We start from the raw sequence: 21,430 nt of genomic DNA, 5'->3' as shown, positions 1-21,430 counted from the left end.
AGCAGCCGTGGCCTTCGCTTTCCTCCCGGTCAAGGCCGGGGCACGTGGGGTGGGAATTCCCGGTAACCTTGCTGGTGGGCCACGCTGGCCCACCGGGCTGGGCACCCGGGCCTCCGAGTCGTCAGAGGCGACGAAATGTATTTTATAATTATATGTGCAGCCACCGGCCTCCAGGGCTCGCTCGGTGGGAGTGGGGCTGAGTCACCGCCGTGCACAGCCTGCGGGCACCCGGGGACCGTGTGTTGGCACCTGGCTCTGCACAGGCATTTCATGCACGTGGAACCCGTCTTCCAAACGCCTCCGACCTCCCTGGTTTCAGCAATGCCCTGACCCAACCCATGTGTTCCAACCAGGTGAGGCCGACCTCGAAATGCCCCGTCTGGTGACGGAGAGCAAGTTTTCACCATGGAGACACCACACACGCAGCTGGCTCCCTGGGTGGGGACGTCGCGAGTTCCAAATGTGCTCACGGCAATTAAGTCATCCCGGGGTAGAAACATGAGTAGTCAAATAATTGCAGATTTAAGTAACATCAGTGAGTCATCAATCCGTAAAATCAAGCAAACCTCCTAGGCTCTCTCTCTCTCTCTCTCCAAATTAGAGTTTGAAAATCTGAACACATCACAAGGCAGACGGACGTGCTTGTTCGTGCGTGGAGCCCTGACTGCTAAAAATAAGGCTTCAAAACGTGCCTATTTACTCTGAGGCTTTTCTTGAGTGATTTCAAAGGAAACCATATAGGAAGCAATGCCCGGGCCAGGCCAGCCTGTAATTAGACTTTGCTGAGTTTACGCTTCACCCAGAATATGTGTTGAGAGCTGTTGGTCCTCAGATGCTGGAGAGGTTTATGGAAAATCTAAGCGGTGACGCTGCATGCTCACAGCCGCAGCATGCTTTGCAAAATGCAAACAGACGCCCTGACCTTATCACTTGGGTCAGATAAGCTTTTCCACTTCTTTTTTGCTCCTGGGCTAGTTAGTCTCTGAAGCTTTTAAGTAACTCAAGACTCTGACACAGTAACATGAGAGAAATTGTCTCAAATAGAGTTGTGTGTGTCTCCAGCCAGAGTAAATAATACACTGGTATCAAACGGTTATCTGGTTTGGATTAAATGCTACTTAGATGCTCACCTTGTAGTACCTTTGAAAATACCAGGAAGCCATCATAGGAAAAAAAAAAAAAAAAAAAAAAGCGAAAAAAAAAAAAAAGAAAGAAAATGAAAATAAATTCCAGGAAGAGTAGGCGTAAAGGGGAGATAAAAATCAAAAACGGTAAAACTCGGAGAAAATCCCAGGGCTAGGTTTTCAAATAAAAACGTGTGGTTGGAGAAGGATGTTGTAAGCTTGTCAGAAATAGAACCACGGGGGTAAAGAGATGAATAGATCCGACTACCCAAAAATTTAAGAAAGTCATGGAAATATCAAGGAAATTAAAATGCATTGAACAGGAACTGTGCAGGGCGCATAAAACAAACTGCTATCTGGTCGGAGGGCATTAATGCACAATTAATACTCAAAAAAGGGCATAACTGTGGGTCATTCACACAGGTAGAAACAAATATTGTTAATAAGTAGGAAGCAAAGAAATGTATCAAACACCAAAGTGGCAGGAGTCTCTCTCTTTTTTTTTTTTTTTTAATCCAGCTAATTTTACAAAGAAGAGCTACTCCACGCAGACAAGATAATTCTTACACACTTTTCCCGGTAACGTGCATTCGAGGGAGGCCTTACTGGGCTAGACACGGTCAGATGTTTCGAGTGTTTCCTTTTATACCTGTGAGTTTATTTTTCAAAGCTAAATTGTGGAGAACTTTGACAGCTCTGCGATCAAGGTTAGCTAATGATCGTGGGCTGAATAGTGTCCCCCGAAATTCGTGGGTCGAAGCCCTCACCCCCAGGATTTGAGGGTGGGGCTGTGTTTGGAGGTGGGGTCTTTAAAGGGGGGATTAGGGGGAAATGAGGGCTGTGGGGTGGACTCTGATCCCACAGGAAGGAGGCACGGGTGCCAACGAGGACCCAGCCAGACCATCTGGTTGGAGGAGCCCAAGGAGGGGACACGTTCAGGCCCACTAACCGGGATCTCACCATCCACAGGCATTCTGGGTTGAATTGTGTCTCCAAATTTGTATAAAGGAGTCATCAGCTCCCAGGACCTCAGAATGGAACTATATCTTGGTATAGGGGCTGGAAAGAGGGGATATAAGATAAAATGAAGTCAGTAGGGTGAGCCCTGATCCTATAGGACTGGGGTCCTTGTAAGAAGAGGAGGTGAGGGGCACTGTGGGTGGCTCAGCGGTTTAGTGCCTCCTGCAGCCCAGGGTGTGATCCTGGAGACCCGGGATCAAGTCTCACATCAGGCTCCCTGCATGGAGCCTGCTTCTCCCTCTGCCTGTGTCTCTGCCTCTCTCTGTCTCTGTGTCTCTCATGAATAAATAAATAAAATCTTAAAAAAAAAAAAGAGGAGGTGAGGACAAATTCAAATGTTATCACACACTCTGATCTTTGTTATCTAACAAAACGACCTGTAAAAAAAAAAAAAAAAAAAGAATAAAATAAGGTAGGACAATGTCAAAAAGGTTGTGCGTGGATTATGAAAGTCTTTTATTTTTATTTTGCATTTCACATATTTTCTGGTAAGGAGGAAGCAGACCTCAGAGCATAAGAACTGATTATTTCCTAAAGAGATGCAAGTGGAGAGGCGTGGAAACCAGTGTTTGTGAACCGACCGATCAGCTTGAGAGTGGTGTCAGGTCCTGCGGGGAAGCCGTGGTTGTAATTTCATCTTCGTTTCCAGGATGCAGGAATGAGAACGTGTGCGGAGGCTTATCTACCAGCCAGATAGTTTCACTTAGTCACGAGTCCTTATCGGGGCGAGACTCGTAAGGAGGAAACGAGAGGAGTCGTGAGGGATGTGAGGGAGTCAGGGCCACCGAAGGACTCAGGCCTTGACCTTGGTGGAAAAAACCTTGGCTACTCCTGACCCAGGAGAACCAGCATGAGAGCCAGGATTCCAAATCCTCAGAAAAGGAGACTCGTCCCTCACATGGGAACTAGGTTTTCCTGGGATAAAGCCAGGATGTTAAAAATAGTTTCGTGGCGCAGCAGATAAGATCTCGAGGGGTGCGTTTCTCCGGAGGCCAGAGCGCACCTGCCGTCTCCATGCGGTGGAGAGAGCACGGCCTACCTGGTGAGTGTCATGCGTGCACCCGCATGGCCATTTAAAGTCCCTAAAAAGGGGTATTCCTTCTTCACGCCTTCATGGGCAATTAAATTCTGCGTGTGTCAAGACGCGGGTGTAAAAATAAAGTCACAAAGTGTTTCACGAAAACGCAGACTATAAAAGTCTAATCATTTGAAAGGTATAATAATAAGTGCATTTATAAGATATATCTAGTTTATGCTCTCCATAATTTATTAAAAATATGCATCATATATTGTATGTATTATTATATATTTTATAGATTATAGATTAGTATAAAATATTATACGACTCTGCTGCAATGAACCGTATATATTTATATTTTATATTGCAATATATATATTTTGTATATACATTTAGAAAACTCTCATTTCTAAGGAACTACAGGAAAGGCATATTTGTGATTGTGTTGTCTAGGAACAACAGATACATGTTTTTATATACGCATAAATGTATGTATAAAATGTATATATTGCAATATAAAATATATGTATACATAGTAGACGAATGTGTAGAAACATATGTATAAACCTAAGTGTTTGAACATATATACAAATACCTACAAGCCTAAATATGTATAAATCCACGTGTACACATGCTTGTCTCTATTACCTTGTGTGTGTATATAGATATTTCTGTGTGCGTTCATAATCATTTAAAGTACACATAATTTAAAAGTACGTAAGCTAATTTTTTAAAATTTATTTATTTATTCATGAGAGACACACAGAGAGAGGCAGAGACACAGGCAGAGGGAGAAGCAGGCTTCTGCGGGGACCCCGATGTGGGACTTGATCCCGGCGACCCCTCGCGGGAAGGTTCTTGGAGAAGACGGTTCATTGCAGCAGAGTTTCAAATAGCAAAAGCTGGCAGCAAGCTGAATCCACCAAGCAGGGTGCCGGCGGAGATCCCACCACATGCCAGGTGCTCCCAACGTGGACATTTGGATGAACCAGGAGTAAGGAGACCGAGATCCTCCCATCTCCTAGGGCTCAGATCCCACTGGTGAGCACTGGACAGTGAACATTAAGAGTCAGTAAAAGAATGTCATGTCCTGGCTGCTAGAGCAGAAATAGCAAAGCGGGAGTGTCACAGGGAGGGGAACGTTTGGAACATAATAATTAACCTGTTTTTGCTACATACATATAATTACAGGTATATAAGTATATGCTCGTATTTTATATCACATAATATGTATGTGTGTGCAGAGGTGTGGCATTATTTACATAGAGATGTGAGTGCGTGTGTGCATGTCTAGTAGGTCTTACAAATGGGGTGGGATTTGAAGGAGGAGTTGAAAGAGGGACGGGGTTGTGAGTTCCAGCCCCACGTTGGGTGTAGACATTACTGATTACTTAAAAATAAAATCTTGAGGGATCCCTGGGTGGCTCAGTGGTTTGGCACCTGCCTTTGGCCCAGGACGCGATCCTGGAGTCCCAGATCGAGTCCCACGTCAGGCTCCCTGCGTGGAGCCTGCTTCTCCCTCTGCCTGTGTCTATGCCTCTCTCTCTGTGTGTGTGTGTGTGTGTCTCTCATGAATAAATAAAATCTTAAAGAAAAAGAAATAAAATAAAATAAAATAAAATAAAATAAAATAAAATCTTGAAAAAATTCAGAATGCCTAGTGAAATGTGGATTTCAGATAGACAATGTATATGTATATTATATATAACATATCTGTGATATATAATACATTATATATTAACCATATTATATTGTAATATATTACATAATGTATATTACATAATGTAATATATTACATTAATGCATGATTAATTAATATTATATATTTATAATATATTAAACTTTGTATTATATATTTTATATATTATAGATTAGTATGAAATATGTGTGCATATTTTAGGCTTAATGCCAAGTGAATTTCAATTTCAGATGAACAACACATAATTGTTTTAATATAACTATGTCTCATTCTGTATTGGGGATGTACTCACACTCAACACCCAGCTGAATTTGAATTTCAAATAAACAATGAATAATTCTTTCATTCTACATGTCTCTCATGCAGTATTTGGGACATACTCAGACTAGGCACCCAGTTGAATTTGAATTCGAATGTAGGGCCCATGCGACCTTTGGGATATAACTATGCTGAATCTCGAGATGGATTTTGAATTTCAGATCGACAACAAATCATTACTTATTATAAGTACGTCCTGTTTAATATTTGGGATACATTTATGCTATAATCAACTAGTTGAATCTGAATTTCAAATAGATAATGGGCAGTGGGTGACCCTGTAGGATGCCATCACGGTGGGCAGGTGAGTTTTGCAAACCCCAGGGGTTGTGCACCTGCACGTGGAACCCTGATGGACACTGTGGATTTTGGGTGCTAATGTACTGATATTGGTTCAGTAATGGGAAGGCATGGACCACAGCCACAGTGGATATCGGTAATAGGGGAAACGGGGTGCAGAGACAGGTGGACATGGGAACCGTCTGTGCATGGTGTTCGGTGCTTCTGAAACCCGAAACCCCTCCAGGCAATGACGTCTATTTATTTTACACAATAAAAAATAAATTGAGGCACGTCCTTCCAAGAGACTATGGCATAGCCATAGAAGTTATATATAAACGAAGGTGATCTGTACATCTGTATTTGTGGGAAAAATCTCAGAGTAATACTGATAAGGAATGCCTTGCCTCAGATGATGTACTTGAGTGATGCAAAAGCATATGGTATTCTCAGGGTTCAGGTATGTTCTTCATGGACCATCCAGAAGGGATCCTGAAACACAGGGCTGTGCAGTGAGGAGGGTAAACCAATTTGAGAGGGGGGAGGGATCACATTACCTCACCTGTGCTCAGTTCGGCTTTCTTTCTTTTTTTTTTTAACAAGATTTAAGAAAAAAAAAAAAATCATGAGAGACACAGAGAGAGAGGCCGAGGGAGAAGCAGGGTCCATGCAGGCAGCCTGACACGGGACTCGATCCCAGGACTCCAGGATCATGCCCTGAGCTGAAGGTAGGCGCTAAACCGCTGAGCCACCCGGGCCACCCTCAGTTCGGCTTTCTGAACAGGAGATGTTCTTTATATCAGTTGTTAAAATACGTTAATTGAAACAATAAAATACAACAGAACACGGTACGATAAAATAAAACAAAACTAAACTATGCTAAAACGAAATGAAACCAAGCACAACAGAAACTAAACTAAAAAGCAAATAAAACAAAATAAAAACAAAACAAAAATGAAGCAGAACAGAATAAAATAAAATAAAACGAAACAAAACAAAATAAAATAATGAAATAAGACAACCTAAAGTAGGGCAGATGAATTGTCTTGGCTGCCTGGAGCAGCAAGGTCATGTGTCGGGGTACCCCACCTGGGGCCAACTCCAAGACGCGTCAAGGCCCTACAAGACGTGGGGCCTCCCGGGAGGAGGCGGGGAGAGGAAAAGCGGCTCAGAGGGCGCCCCAGCCTGGCCGCTGGCGCTGTCACCTGTTTCCCCGAGAGGCCTTCGGTGCCCAGCAGGGCCAACGGCAACCCCAGCCCCGAAATTCGGTGCAAATCCCATGCAGACACACAGCCAGGGCTTGTTCCCTCTGCTCCTACAGTTCAATCCGCATTTGCGGAGCTGACGGAGGCCGAACAAGCAAAGGGAACCCGACATCCGAAAATGAAGCACCTGTGGAAAACTACATATGCCCACATGTGATGGATGGAAAGGTCTCCCCGCTCCAATTTTTTATGGCTTCTTGGGTATAATTAGACCAACCCACACGGGGCTAAAGATTATGGGTAATGACCATGTCATGCCACTAATTACTGTTTATTTATTATTGAATTTATAAGAACAGTTCTGGTTGTGGGACGATGCCTTGAGATGTGTAAGGAAGAGGAAGAAGAAACCGCGCTGCTGATGTATTCCTGGGGAACGTTCTCGGCTGGTTCTAAAGATAATGCCCAGCGTCGCTCTTGAGCAAGAGTATGAAGGACGCAACACTTTGTTTCCACCAGGTTGGATCTGGGGCTGAGGTCGGGGACAGGAAGTTCACCTGGTACAGCCTTTGACTTGTGGAGGTTTTGTTGGTTCATGCTTGAGCCATAGGATAAGAACTGTGTCCTGGAACATGTCAGGTGCTCGTTGGGAAATAGGCTCTGAGGTGGCACCTTTCACACGCTTGTTTCGGGGTGGGGGTGGGGGGCATGGAGCACTGGAAAGCGGAGTCTCGGTTGATTTGACGCACTCTGACTCTTCCCCCGAATGCGTTCCATCGGTGAGTACAAGTGACATGTGCTCAAGGCAAGGAAGAACCTTGGCCCACCTCCCGGACTTCTCAAAGCCACGGACACCCGGATTTTGCCAACCGATGGCCAACCCCACCCCCATCACTTCCTGCCTTGGATAGCAGACAAACCCCTATGCGTGTTGCAACTGACCTTGCTTTGAAAAGAAGGCGTGGCTTGAGGTTTAGGGATTTGGGAGGTATTTCCTTGTTTTTAGGCATTAAAAACACACTTTTAAAGAAAACACGTTTGTTTACTCAGAAATTCATTAACAGTTGTTTAGGGACTTGCTATAGTATTTCTCACATAGGATAGGTAGTAGATGAGCTTATGATCCATGTGTATTTAATGTGTCGTGCTGAATATTTACTCTCCAGTCGTTAGGCCCAAGGTCCCTCAAACTTGACACTACTGACATTTGGGGATAGATAGTTCTTTGCCGTAGGGGGTGTCCTGTGCGTTGTAGGGTTTTGAGCAACATCCCTGGTGTCCACACAGCAGATGCCAGAAGCATCTCCCTACTCCCAGTTGTGATGACCAAAAATGTCTCCCGGCATTACCGGATGGACTGTGGACATGAAAGGGCATGTTCCCTGGTAGAGAACCACTGTCTTAGCACAATTTGTGAATTATATTCAATACAGATCATACACATAATTTATATGAGTGAGTGAGTATATATGTGTGTTTGGATACATGATAGATATGAATGGATAGATAGATATGATGGATGGATGGATGGATGGATGGATGGATGGATGAAAAGGTACATATGATGGATGGATAGATATGATGGATGGATGGATGGAAGAATGCAAAGGTATATATGATGGATGGATAGATGAATGATGGATGATGGATGGATGAGTGGATGGGTGGATGATGGATGATGGATGGATGGGTGGATGGATGGATGATGGATGGATAGAAAGATAGATATGATGGATGGATGGATGGATGGATGGATGGATGGAAAGGTATATATGATGGATGGATGATGGATGATGGATGATGGATGGATGAAAAGGTATATATGATGGATGGATAGATATGATGGATGGATGGATGGATAGATGGATGATGGATGATGGATGGATGGATATAATGGATAGATGGATGGTTAGATAGATGGATAGATAGGCATGATGGATGGATAGATGAATGGATGGATAGAATGATATGATAGATGGAAAGATAGACATGATACATGGATAGATAGATATGATGGGTGGATGGATGGATGGATAGATGTGGTGGATAGATATTATGGATGGAGAGATGCATAGATATGATATATAGATAGATATGATGGATGGATATATGGAAGGATGTGATGGATAGATAGATAGATAGATATGATGAGTAGATGGGTATGGACGTCATTGAGAGGGAAAGTCAACTTCATCCCATGGAATTCTGGTCTTGTCTATAGAGCGAGACTCCACTAGGATCATGTGTCCAGTGCCTGCCTCTTGGGTGTTGAGATGGTTTGTATCTGCATCCTTGGTGGCTACTCACAGGATTGCTTATCTCAGTGTGGCTCAGGTGGAAACATCTATTCATTCTTGTTCATCTGCCTTTTATTGACCTAGAGGTCTTTCCAACACAGGGACATGAAACAAATTGAAAGAGTGTCGCCAAATCCTATGAATAAAGCCACATTGCTGTTTATATTCATTTAATATTTTGTTTAAACGTCTTTTTTTTTTTTTTTTAAAGGAAGAAGCACCATCTGGGTGGCCCAGTCAGTTAAGAGTCTGCCTTCGACTCAGGTCATGATCTTGGGGCCCTAGGGTGGAGCCCCTGCATCTGTGTGGCTGCAGGCTCAGCGGGGAGCTTGCGTGTCCCTTGGCCCCTGCCTCTCCCTCCTACTCTCGCTTTCTCTAGCCGTCTCTCAAATAAATAAATAAATAAAATAAAATAAAATAAAATAAAATAATAAAATAAAAAGAAATAAAAGGAAGAAACAGAAGGCTTTCAAGTTCCGCATTGGATAATGGTTATTATGTTGATCATTGCAATAAAGCACTTTTCGGTTATAAAACAACGTATAATTGAAGTCTGCGCCATTTAAGCGGACCTCTATTAAGACGTGGGTGAGTGAGGTGGGTGGTGTGGTCGCTGTGGAATTAACCACTAAAATTAAGACTCCCTCCTTGACTGAAGAAGATCGAATTGAGACATACTGCCATTTTAACCCCGAGTTGAGGCTTTATCCTCTCAATGTTTCTGAGATTATTGTGATTCCAGTATTCATTCCGCCATTTCTTCGATATTCTTAAAACACGCTCCCATTTTTGTTAACATGAAGAAACATTAATCGCCCCATGGAGGCTGTGTTCCAGGTAACGTGGACACCACCAGATGATGCGGATGCGGCATTCCAGCCCAGCCCTCCAGTTAACTATTGATTAAACAGAACCAATATTAACGGCTCTCCCTAAAAACGCAATTATTGGAAAAATGATTGCATTTTTAAAAGCTGGGTGGCCAGATTAAGAGAGTCCTTCCCATTCTGAACTTGCATAGAATGATATTCATGAACTAATGGACTTTTATGAAAATGTTCTCCACGTGCTGAAATGATATCTTTTCCTTGAAAGTGTATTTGGTCTCTTCAGTAAAACTGTCTGGAACTAATATTTCATTTCTGGGAACCTTCAAAGCTCATTCAAATTATTTAATAGGCATGAGACTATTTAGGGAAACATTCTGTGATTTCACGAGGAGGCATGACTGTTTTTACATAGAGCAATACATCTGTGAGCTCCGCTCAGACGCACTTACCATATTACAGAAACATATTTCCCAACCCAAATGCATTTCCCAAAGTGCGGCTTGGATGTTTGAGCGGCGTAAAATGTTTCCGACAAATCAGGCGACCGAGAAAGGAAACGTGGAAGCTGTGCACGCTTACGCATGGGACGTCTCAAGTATTTCTGTGCGTTCCGTTTGGAAGGCGTCTCCCGGGTGCCCTGTTGTGTCTGTCTTCTGGCAACCCGTAGGGGAAATTGCACAAATGTTTTATCTCTGGGCGCAAAGATCTGAGGCACGGTGCTTACTGCAGGTGGCTCATTTCCCCTGATTTGGTGCGTGTGAAATCGCTGCTGGCCTCAGCGCTAAGAACCCTGCGGTGGACGAGCCTGCTGCGGGGTGTCCTGTGCACCCTACCAGGCCAAGCCAAGTCTCTGGTCTTCACCCACTGGGCGCCAGAAAGACCCCCCCTCTATAGCTATGACCCCCCCCACCCCGCCCTGCCCCGATATCTCCAGACACTACCAGTATCCCTGGGAGCAGAGCGGCCCCGGGGCTGTGGATCACCGCTCTGGAGAGGTGAGGATCCCATACAAAGTATCTGGAAACCATCAACCGGGATCGTAGCCGGGCTACCCAGGGCAGGTTTCCGAGCTTCCGGCTGGGCTCCTGTCTCCTGCATGGGTCTCCAGGCCGCGGATATTGGGGGCGTGCTTCTGCAAAGAAGAAAACCCCAAGACCCCAATGAGCGCTTGGGCCGAGTCACCCAACTGGGGCTCTCGTGCCTCAGCGGCCCGCGGGCTCCCTGTGTCCCAGGTATTAAGGCTTAACTGGTCACTGGGGAGCGAATGCTGTGATCCACAGCACTGAGGGCATCTGTCCCAGAGCCCTCTGCACCCCCTGCACCCAAGGAACATGAGGGGGTGCACCTCAAATGCCCCCGCCTTCCCCCTACGCGACGGTGACCTTGCCCAACACAGTTATTCCTTATTTTGCTAACATGCCGGGGCCCCACTGCCCGTCTTCCCAAGCGTTCTATGTGGTCCAACCTCTTGGGCCTCCCTCCGCTCTCCGGGTGGGACGCCGCCTCGTGGGGGAGCAGCACATCATCAAGGCAGCGTTGGCTCAGCTGGGTGTGTGTCCTTGAACACGTGGCCTGGGGCGCCCAGTGGGGGCAAAGAAGGGCCGCCGAGGCGGACAGCCGCACCCACAACCCCATTAGTGCTTCACCATGGCCGGGACCGTGTTCACACCCAGCATCACGGAGCTGCTGGACGTGCTACACCTGCCACTCTAAGTCTGGTGCCGCGTCCTACGTGTGCGGGCTGGGGGCTTCCCCGGCCACCGGCGCTCGGACAGCAGCTGAGCGTCCACCGGGCACCTTGGGCGTGCAGATGGGCTCAGAGCCCGCAGCAGAACGGGTTCGGTCCTGCGTCTTGAGGCAGCACGCGGGATCGGGGGCTCCCATGACCCCCTCTCGGGGTTCCATCCGTTGTGCCGAGTGACTCAGGGAAACTCGTTCACCCCGTGAGATTACCTACAAGGGAACAAAGGATATTAGGATAACCAATCAAGTGCTGGATGAAGAGACTCGCAGAGTGAGGTCTCCAACAAAGAGCTTCTGTCGTCCGGGACCTTGGGGTCGGGCACAGAGGCATGGGACAGTGTCCCATTGTCTTGGAAGTTCTCAAAACCTGTCCTTTTGGGGTTTTATGGAGGCTTCAATGTGGAGGTACAATTGCTGAAATCGTTGGCCACTGGGGAATGGGCTCAACCTGCACCCCTCCCCTGCCCCACGCAATGGAAACTTCCATCCCTTTAATCTTGGGGTTGGTTTCCCGGCAACTAGCCCGCCCTTAGGGGCATTCCACAAGTCCCCTTATTGACATGACAAAAGACACCTTCCTATCTCCTCATTTACAAATTCCTAGGGTTTCAGGAGATCTGTGCCAGATGCAGTGGTTGGGGCGGGGAGGGGCGTGGGGACCCAAAGGCCTCTGTTTCTCGAGAGTCCCCACATCACACCACACGAACGGAGTCAAGGATCGGGAGCCACGACCCAGCCTCCGCTTGTCACCTGGCAGCGCTCCCTATTTACTGATCAAACACGAGTAAGAACCAGCAAAGACCAAGCTCCAAAGTCCGGGAACTGAGGGCACGACTTAGAGGGGGAAACGCAGTCGCGTGGGAAACGCCAGGGAAGGCGCGTTTCTGCCCTACGGTGCTTTGTCCCAGGCTATTTTTAAGTGTCCCTACAGCTTTCCTGGTAAACTGCTTTACGGAGATGTATTTCAAGGACCTGTTCAAGGTGACTAAGGGACTGGTGTTTAGCACCTTCACTGATGTGAGGAACCATCCGTGCAGCCCAATCGGGATATTTTTTTTTATCGCCCCAAAAAGAAACCCCACGTCCCCGAGCCCCCAGGCCCCACTCCGAAGCCCCACCAGCCCTAAGCAGCCATTAGTCTGCGCCCTGTTTTCATCGACTTTCCTGTTCCGCGCTTTCGGACGACGAGACATCTGTCGTACGTGGTATTTGGCGACTTGCTGTGTCTCCCCGAGCGTCATGGTTTCGAGGCTCGTACGTGTTTGTAGCAGGTGTCACAATGCGGTTCCTCTTTGCGGCTGAGGACTATTCCATTGTATGCACGGGCCACGCGGTGCCTGTCCATCCACCCGCGGAGGACGCTGCGGTGGTTTCCACCTTTTGACGCGTGGGAATCATCCGCGAGGAGCACGGGTGGACAGGTGTGTGCATGAACCCGTCTTTCCATTTCCGTTGGGTTGACACCTGGGAGTAGAAGCGATCGCAGTGTGATAGGTTAGCAATCTTTCCTACGACGCTCTGGGAGGCTTCCTATGACCTTTTGCCCCTTGCAGAATTGGAAGAAGAAAGGGTCAAGAAGTGATGCCGATAAAATCTATCTCGGTGGCAACGAGGCACTGCTGGCTGTGAGCCCCCGCGTCCTAGGGACAGGACTAATTCCTCTTGTCTGGGGGACGTGGTGCTCTGGGGGGCATCTTAATAGAGCGCCTGCTTCCTTCCATTGTGCGCCGGCCAGTGTGTCGAGGGAGGAAGAAGGAAAAGGCAGGGGTCGCGTTTGTGGAGACTGAGAAAGGGAGTCTGGGCATCCGGGAAGGGCAGGGGGTGCAGAAGGTGGTCCTAGGTGTGAGTTCTAGGTGCGGGTCACGGAGGTGACTTACCCATGTGGTTCCAGGTGCGTATTCCAGGTGCGGGTTACAGGTGTGGGTCACAGGTGTGAGTTATGCATGCGGTTCCAGGTGTGTATTCCAGGTGTGAGTTCTAGGTGTGAGTTGCAGGTGTGAGTTCTAGGTGTGGGTTGCAGGTGTGGTTTGATGTGTGGGTGGCAGATCTGACTTACCATGTGGTTCCAGGTGCGGGTTACAGGTGTGGGTCACAGGTGTGAGTTATGCATGCGGTTCCAGGTGTGTATTCCAGGTGTGAGTCCTAGGTGTGGGTCGCAGGTGTGAGTTCTAGATGTGGGTTGCAGGTGTGGTTTGATGTGTGGGTGGCAGATCTGACTTACACATGTGGTTCCAGGTGTGCATTCCAGGTTCGAGTTACAGGTGTGGGTCACAGGTATGAGTTATGCATGTGGTTCCAGCTGTGCATTCCAGGTGTGAGTTCTAGGTGTGGGTCGCAGGTATGAGCTATTTTTGTGGTTCCAGGTGTGCATTGCAGGTGCAAGTAACAGGTGTGGGTCACAGGTATGAGTTATGCATGTATTTCCAGGTGTGTATTCCAGGTATGAGCTCCAGGTGTGCATTCCAAGTGTGAGTTGTAGGTGTGGGCTGCAGGTGTGGGTTGACATGTGGGTCGCAGGTGTGAGTTACACGTGTGTCTCCAGGTGTGTGCGTTACAGGTGTGCTTCCAGATGTGAGCGCCATGCCATGGGGCAAAGGCACCACCTCACCAACGGCAACTCAGATATCAAGAAGCGGTCCGTTGGGGCAGACTTCCCAGCCGCGTGGCTTCCGTTCCTGAATCCACAAGTCCGCCGCCGCGTGTCCACCTTTGCTGGTGATTCTGGCCCAGACCGGGTGCGTGTGCGTCCAGGACGCTGCTCGGTGGACCCGGTGTGGGCTCCATCCCGCTCCCTGTCCTTTCCCGAGGTTCAGAAGGAGCCATGCGCTCCGAAGTCACAGCCGCAGGGATCCACGCCGACAGCGAAGGGGCGCGGGGTGCACGGGGGGGAAAAGGCAAGTGTTGAGGAACAGCCCCGTGCACCAGGCCCCGAGCCCCTGCAGGGAATGCGGTGCCTCCATGGGCTCCACGGCCCTCGAACCAGGGATGGCGGTTCTCACCTTACTGGCCAGCCGGGAGTGGGTGCTCGGGTCACCTGTCGCCCCGAGAGCCGCTGACAGGTCTGGGTCGTGTCTTTCCGGTCTCCAAACAACACTAAACGGGTTATCACTCTGCATCCCTGCAAACGAGCAGTTTGATTTAAGGTCAAACTTAAATTCATTTGGAAGCAATGTTTGTTTCTTGTCCACAAAGGAGCCGCTCCCTGAACCCTTCAGACCCGAGCAAGAGGCATGGGTGGCCCGTCCTTCTGGTGATATGCCTGCCTCGGTGCAGTGACCCGGGTGTCTCCAGTTCTGGGTCATGCACTCATGCTCCTGCCTTGAAGTCAGGGCCCCCCGGGCGGGGCAGGCTCAGGTTCACTCTGCGTCCCTCCCTCCCGGGACTTCCCAACTGTTCCTATTGCAGGCAAACACCTGGGAGCTTGTTAAAAATAGCCGCACCCCAGGCTAATTCAAATTCCGAAGAAGTGGGGTGAGGGCCAGGCTGCCCTGTTTATTTAATGAGCTCCCCGGGTGATTCTGAGGCACAGGGACGCGTTAGAAGCCTCCAAATCAGGCCATCTGCTGTGCTGTTGTGGGTTTCGGTTTTGGGAATACTTCACCATGGAAGGAGCTTCTGGAATAATGGTGTGCCCTTGGGTCACCGACGTCTTGTGTACTCAAACGACAGCGGTTCCTCTCTCGAGGGTGCGTTATAGGCTGAATTGGGCGCCCACCCCCCCCCCCTCGCCCGAATTTTCTCTGTTGAAGTCCCAGCCTGCAGTAACGCAGAAGGTTGAGACCTTATTTGGAAATAGGGTCATTGCAGATGAAATACGTTAGGATGAGGTCATCTGGGCCTCCCCTCATGCAACGGGACTGGTGGTCTTATAAAAAGAAGGGCATCGGATTGAGGGATCCACAGGGATCCCTCTTCACAAGAGCAGCCCATGTGAAGATGAAGGAGGAGACGCCCGGCCGGGGAGGGGGATGCATGTGCAAGCCGAGGTGCGCCGAAGGTGCTCTGCAAACCAGCAGCAGGTCACCCGCCGGCCGGCGGCATCTGGGGCCCCAGGCGTCCCTCCCGCGTCTGCCTCCGTCCTCACGGGGCTCCTCCCCTGCATCTGTGTCCTGTCCTCCGTGGCTTCCAAGGACGCCTGTCGTTGGATGTAGGGCCCCCTGGTCCAGGAAGCTCATGTCAAGATCCTTCCCTTATTTGCATCTGCAAACACTCTGCTTCCAAATAAGTTTGTATTTCCAGGTTCCCGGTGGACGCACGCTTTGAGGTGCACCCACTCAACCTCCACCGCGGGGCCACCACCGCAGGCTTCTGCAGGCCGCACCCCAGCTCTTGCACGTTTCTGCCAACGAGGCCGCACACGCTCCCCCGCAGCGCGTCTCCAGGAAAACGCGCGGCCGCTGCCTCAAGCTGACCCATGTCCAACCCTACGTCCTTGACAATTTGGCGACTTTACCTGCACCCGAGCCAACGTGCAAAAGGCTCACACGAGACTCTTCCCTCTGCCGAGTGTTTGTCCCTGCCCGTGGTTTGCAGGGACGGGCTCTAGGGACCGGCAACGACCTTCCTTGACTTTGAAAGGCCTCTGCGCTTGGGAGGAGCGCTGCCGCCCACCTCGGGGGGAGGCTTTATTTAGTATCTACATTTTCCGGAGAATCGTGTCACCCCGCCAAGCAATTACACGGTTGTAATACAGATTTCAACGGTTGCTATAATTATGCCAACGGTCTGATCCAAGTGCATAATAAAAGTGCCATTACCAGTCTAATGACTATATAATCAGAGTTTTTTGCAGATAAAAGGGAGCCCATTCTTTGCCGGGGAAGGGAATTTGTGGTGTTTCCCCTGCACCAGCACCGGCATTACAGTGTTGTTTGAATGGCTTGTTGCGGGGGTGGAAGAGGGGTTTCCGTTTGTTTGGGTTGGGTTCTGGCTTTTGGCTTAGGGTCCTGTGCGCTGCTGTATCGACGGGCAGAGCGGAGTGTGGACGGGAAGCTGGGCTCCGGCGCAGGTGCGTCCCCGCGACGACCGGCCTGAGTAGGACGGGCCCTGCAGGGTCCTGTAGGACGTGGCCTGTTTCCGCTGCCCGGCTCAGTACCTAATGCAGTGTTGACAAAGACCTAAAGTGGGGGCAAGCAGTACATAAATGCACGGCGAGCAACAAGCCAATGCGTCCACGAGAGCTGGGACGGGTAGAGGATGCAGGCCCGGCCCTGGAGGCTGTCTCGCCCTCCCTCCTGGAGGCCGGCCCCACAGGTATGGGTGCTCAGGCCGCAGGAGCCTCCCTGGGCTCCAGCAGCCCGGGGGATGCACAAGAACTTCCCAAGGAGCCGGCGCCCTGCGTCTGTCACATCCTGGCTACGAGCTGCCCCACCCGCCCCCCTTCGAAGCAAGCACGGCCCCTGCACCCTGGCCAATTCCCACTTGGAGTGTCTCCCCGCTTGGGTCCTGATGGTGCAAGAAGAGTCTCTTGGGTCACTTGGCTGAGGGGCGACAGACACTCTGAGTGTGCGGCTGAAGGCCCCACGGCCTCCTGCCCGCTTCCTCGTGCCCGCGAGGGGCTCGGTCGGGGCATTGCCTCCCTGCTACTGCCTCCCTTGCACGGATGTTTCCCCGAAAGCGTCACACAGGGCCCTTCTTGCCAAACGCGCCCGCAGACAAGGTATGAGAATAGCATGGCCTCCACGCAGGACAAGCGGTTATCTCTTATCCCCGACGTGCCTCGTGTTGACCGAGACGATCGCGCTTCCCAGGGAACATCTTCAAGGCCCACCTTCGGCCGCCGGGTGTGCACGTCACCTGTGTGCAGGAGCCACATGAGACACAAGGAAGCAACAGAGCCAGAACCAAAATAAAATTAAAAATTAGTGACACTTATTGAATAAAATTAATTGATTTTATGATTTTTAAATTTTATTTATTCATGAGAGACACAGAGAGAGAGAGAGAGAGGCAGAGACACAGGCAGAGGGAGAAGCAGCCTGATGTAGGACTCGATCCCAGGACCCCGGGATGATATTATTTGCAAATGGTATTTCCTATATATATATATATAGAAATGAAAACAACTTTGAGATAAAACAGAATTATTAAGAGTTAACTGTCCTTTCTATATGGACTATAATAAAGTCCATTTCCTTTTAATATAGCAGCACAAGAATATTTAATATAATATAATTATATATAATATTATATATCACAATATGTAATCTAATATATAATATATGATATATCACAATATGTAATCTAATAGTATTGTATTATTGTAACATGATATATTACAACATTAATATATAATATGTAACTATAATATATCAGAATATACATAATATAATAATATATAATATGTAACTATAATATATAGTACATTACAGTGTATTATATAATATATAACATAACATATTGTATATTAAAATATACAATAATATACAATATAGTTATTGCAATATATAATATATGACTATGATAGATTGTATCACAATATTTAATATAAAATTAGATCATCTATAACTATAATATATTGCTCTATAGAATATATAATATGTAATTAAAATATTATTTTATATATTACACATATTATTATATAATTAATTGATATAATAAAAATATGCAATTTATAATAACAATAATGGGATTACTCTACCAAAAGAAATGCCAGAACAAATGAAAAAAAACCACAAAGCTCTTCATTTAATGTCCTGCTGACAGGCGTCACTAAAGAATACCATTCAAGAAAATTTACATATTCAAAGTTTGGAAAATTCAGTAGCCTGAAGATGCATGAGGGACACTGAGGGACACTCTCTGTGTCATTTTAACCACAGTTTTTTAGAAACATTTTTTGCAAAGCTTGACAACCTGCCTTTAAAATTTATATGCAGGGGCACCTGGGTGGCTCAGTCAGTAGGGCATGGAACTCTTGATCTCAGGGTCCTGAGTTTGAGCCCCGCGTTGGGTGTAGACTTGACTTTAAAAATAAAAAATTAAAAAAAAAATAAAATAAAATAAAAAATAAAAATAAAAAATTGGGGATCCCTGGGTGGCGCAGCAGTTTGGCACCTGCCTTTGGCCCAGGGCGCAATCCTGGAGACCCGAGATTGAATCCCACGTCGGGCTCCCTGCATGGAGCCTGCTTCTCCCTCTGCCTCTGTCTCTGCCTATCTCTCTCTCTGTGTGACTATCATAAATAATAAATAAATAAATAAATTAATTAATTAATTAATTAATATAAATAGATTATTTATTAAAAAACAAAATAAAAATAAAAAATCTTTAAAATACAAAAAAATTTTAATTTATATGCAAATAGGCAATGCAGCTGATGTAAGTTTGAGGAAGTAAAATCAGGTGGAGACTATTCCTGCCAATATCAGGTTTCCTTCCAAGAAGGAGGATGACTATAGAGTAGCATGGGAGCTGGGATTGAAGACGGGAGGCATTTGGTGTGTGACTGGTCCAAGCCAAAGTAATGATCTGTTCAATATGGTGCTCGGACAATGGGTTATCCAGAGGGAGCAAAACCCAGCTTTAAAGTTCTAAGCTATCCAAGTTAAGCAGTTAGTTATGGAAAACTAAACTTAAGCCCTTTTATTTATTAAAAAATATTTAAAAAAATATTTCATTCATTTATTTGAGAAGGAGAGAGAGAGCACACAGAAGGAGAGAGGCAGAGGGAGAAGTAGACTATCCGAGGAGCAGGGAGCCTGATGGGGTGCTCGACCCCAGGACCCTGAGATCGTGCCCTGAGCCAAAGGCAGACGCGTAACTGACTGAGTCACCCAACTGCCCCCAAACTTAAACCCTTTTAGGAGAATACGCGAGCATCACAGTAATGACATTGCGTGAACGCCAGATCTCTTCACCCCAGAGACAACCCAAGCAGAAACCACCGAGCAGAGACTGATGCAGTTGACTCCATGAAAACCAAGAAATTGCGTCAAGACTCCAGTAAAAGAATGGGACCGTGCGGCATAGGCTGGGAGACTGCATTTGCTACAAAGGATCCACAGAAGGTTAGTGTCCACGGTACATAAAGAACAACTCCCTCGGGGCCCAACTTGAAAAGACCACACAGTTGTAGAAAAATGTGTGAGAGCCTCCAGGGGCATTTCAAAGAAGAGGAAATCGAACTCACCATGAAACAAGTCGGAGTGGCTCAGTGAGTGGTAGTCAGGGGACGAGAAATTAAAACCACATTTGCCATCAAAGCGTAGCAGAGCTGGGCACGCACGTGGGGGAGGGTGGTAACTCTCAGACTCCTGTAGACGTGGACGTTGGTGAAGCTACTTGGGGAAACCATGTGGCGCTACTTAGGAAAGATGAACCATTCTGCTGGCGACTTCCCCTAAAAAAGCCTTACAAGGGAGCCCTACACCAAAAAAAACCCTCACAGCATTGATGTCCATAGTGGCAAAGGATGGAAAACCATCCAAATGGTCATCGAGAGGGGGGGAAAAAGGTTGTTTAAGTAAAGCACGTGATATCCAGACATTGGAGTAACGGTAAAGACAGGTCGTGAAATTAAGAACAAATGAAGACCGAAAAAAATGGAATTAATGCAATAGGGCTAGGTCCTTCAACAATGTGATTGTCACAGTGTTGGAGATCGTCACGTGGCCGGAGAGAACACGCAGCCTGAGGACACTTATTGAAAGGTAAAAAGCATCCGCACAGTATGGCCTGTAGATTCAAGACGAGGCCCACGTGAGGAAACCGTACGTAAAACCGATTAATGATGAACGTGAATTCAGGATCTATCATCCTTGAGGGGTTGGGAAGGACCCACAAGAAGCTTAGGACGTACGGGGTGTGTGCTTTGCTTTCTCCCTGTTGGCTATTTCTTAGAAATACGGTCCACTCCGTGTTGCATGGAAGGAAAAGGATCCCATGCACGTGACTGCCTTATACCACGTGGCGAGCGTTTGGCCAGCGACTCCGCACATCAGGGCCGTGCAGCAGGAGCCCGGCCAGGACTGAGCACGGGGCAGGCCAGGTGCAGACACGTATCCGTGGAGAAAGAACTTCAGAAAAATGGTGATTCACGGCAGAAGAGGTCGAGAGGCGACTTTCTCTCTCTCTCTCTCTCTCTCTGTCATGATCTAAGTAACACGTCCCACATGCGACCGGACATCCGTCAAGGGTGTTGAGTTTGATCTTTCTCTAGGCAACGTGTCAACTCGACTTCATGTCACACCCGTAAAGCTCCCCTAAAAACATCTCGGCTTTGTGAATGTGAAAACAATTCGTTGCCTGTTTGGCGAGTGCACGTTTGCAGTAGTTCTGTGGGTTAATGAGATAAACTAAATTTCAGCGACTATCCCAAATGGTGCGAGTTCTGTAGTCTTGGGGGAACATGGGTCCCGAACATTAAAGCCCGGAGAGAGCGCTTCCAATAGGATATGACTTTAAAGAGATCATCGGTCGACTGCCTCAGTTCTTCCTACTTCTTTGTATGTACTCAGGGTTGAAAATTGACTTTATGGAGTAAAAATAATAATAAAAAAAAAAGTGAATTCATTTTTCCCTCTTCCCTTCCCCCGATCTGGTTCCCTTTCTCAATGTTAAAAGCAAAACACCAACAAATGCACATTTCTGTTCAATCCTCCGGAATCCTAACTCAGAGGTGATCTATCTCTGCCTTTCTTCTCTGTGTGTGTGGGTTTTTTTTCTTTTTCTTTTCTTTTCTTTTTTTTTTTTTTGGAACAGTAACTACCACATCCTGTTGACATGGCCTTTATCAGATCTTTCAAATTTGAACCTTTCTCTCCTTATCTTTGCCTCTGTGTCCCGGGTAGGATGGCAAGGGGGGGCGCCCCTGTGCTCGCTCCCCCTCCCCCTCCCCTGGGTTTCTCCTTAGACTGTAACATGCCCTGAGCGTCGCTTGCATGGGCATTGCTGAGA

General features: G+C 47.6%; 1 long non-coding RNA gene across 1 annotated transcript; it reads left to right on the top strand.

The window, feature by feature from the left end:
- The first annotated feature begins 6,074 nt into the window (after positions 1-6,074).
- Positions 6,075-7,698, top strand: LOC144308403 (uncharacterized). The gene is made up of 2 exons (XR_013374878.1): positions 6,075-6,186; positions 7,018-7,698. It is a non-coding gene; the product is annotated as an uncharacterized LOC144308403 (long non-coding RNA).
- Positions 7,699-21,430: the final 13,732 nt, after the last annotated feature.

The sequence above is a fragment of the Canis aureus genome, chromosome X (genome assembly GCF_053574225.1).
Source record: "Canis aureus isolate CA01 chromosome X, VMU_Caureus_v.1.0, whole genome shotgun sequence".
Classification (NCBI taxonomy): Eukaryota; Metazoa; Chordata; class Mammalia; order Carnivora; family Canidae; genus Canis; species Canis aureus.
Note: the sequence above shows the minus strand (reverse complement) of the source record. Positions and strands in the feature narration are given on the sequence as shown.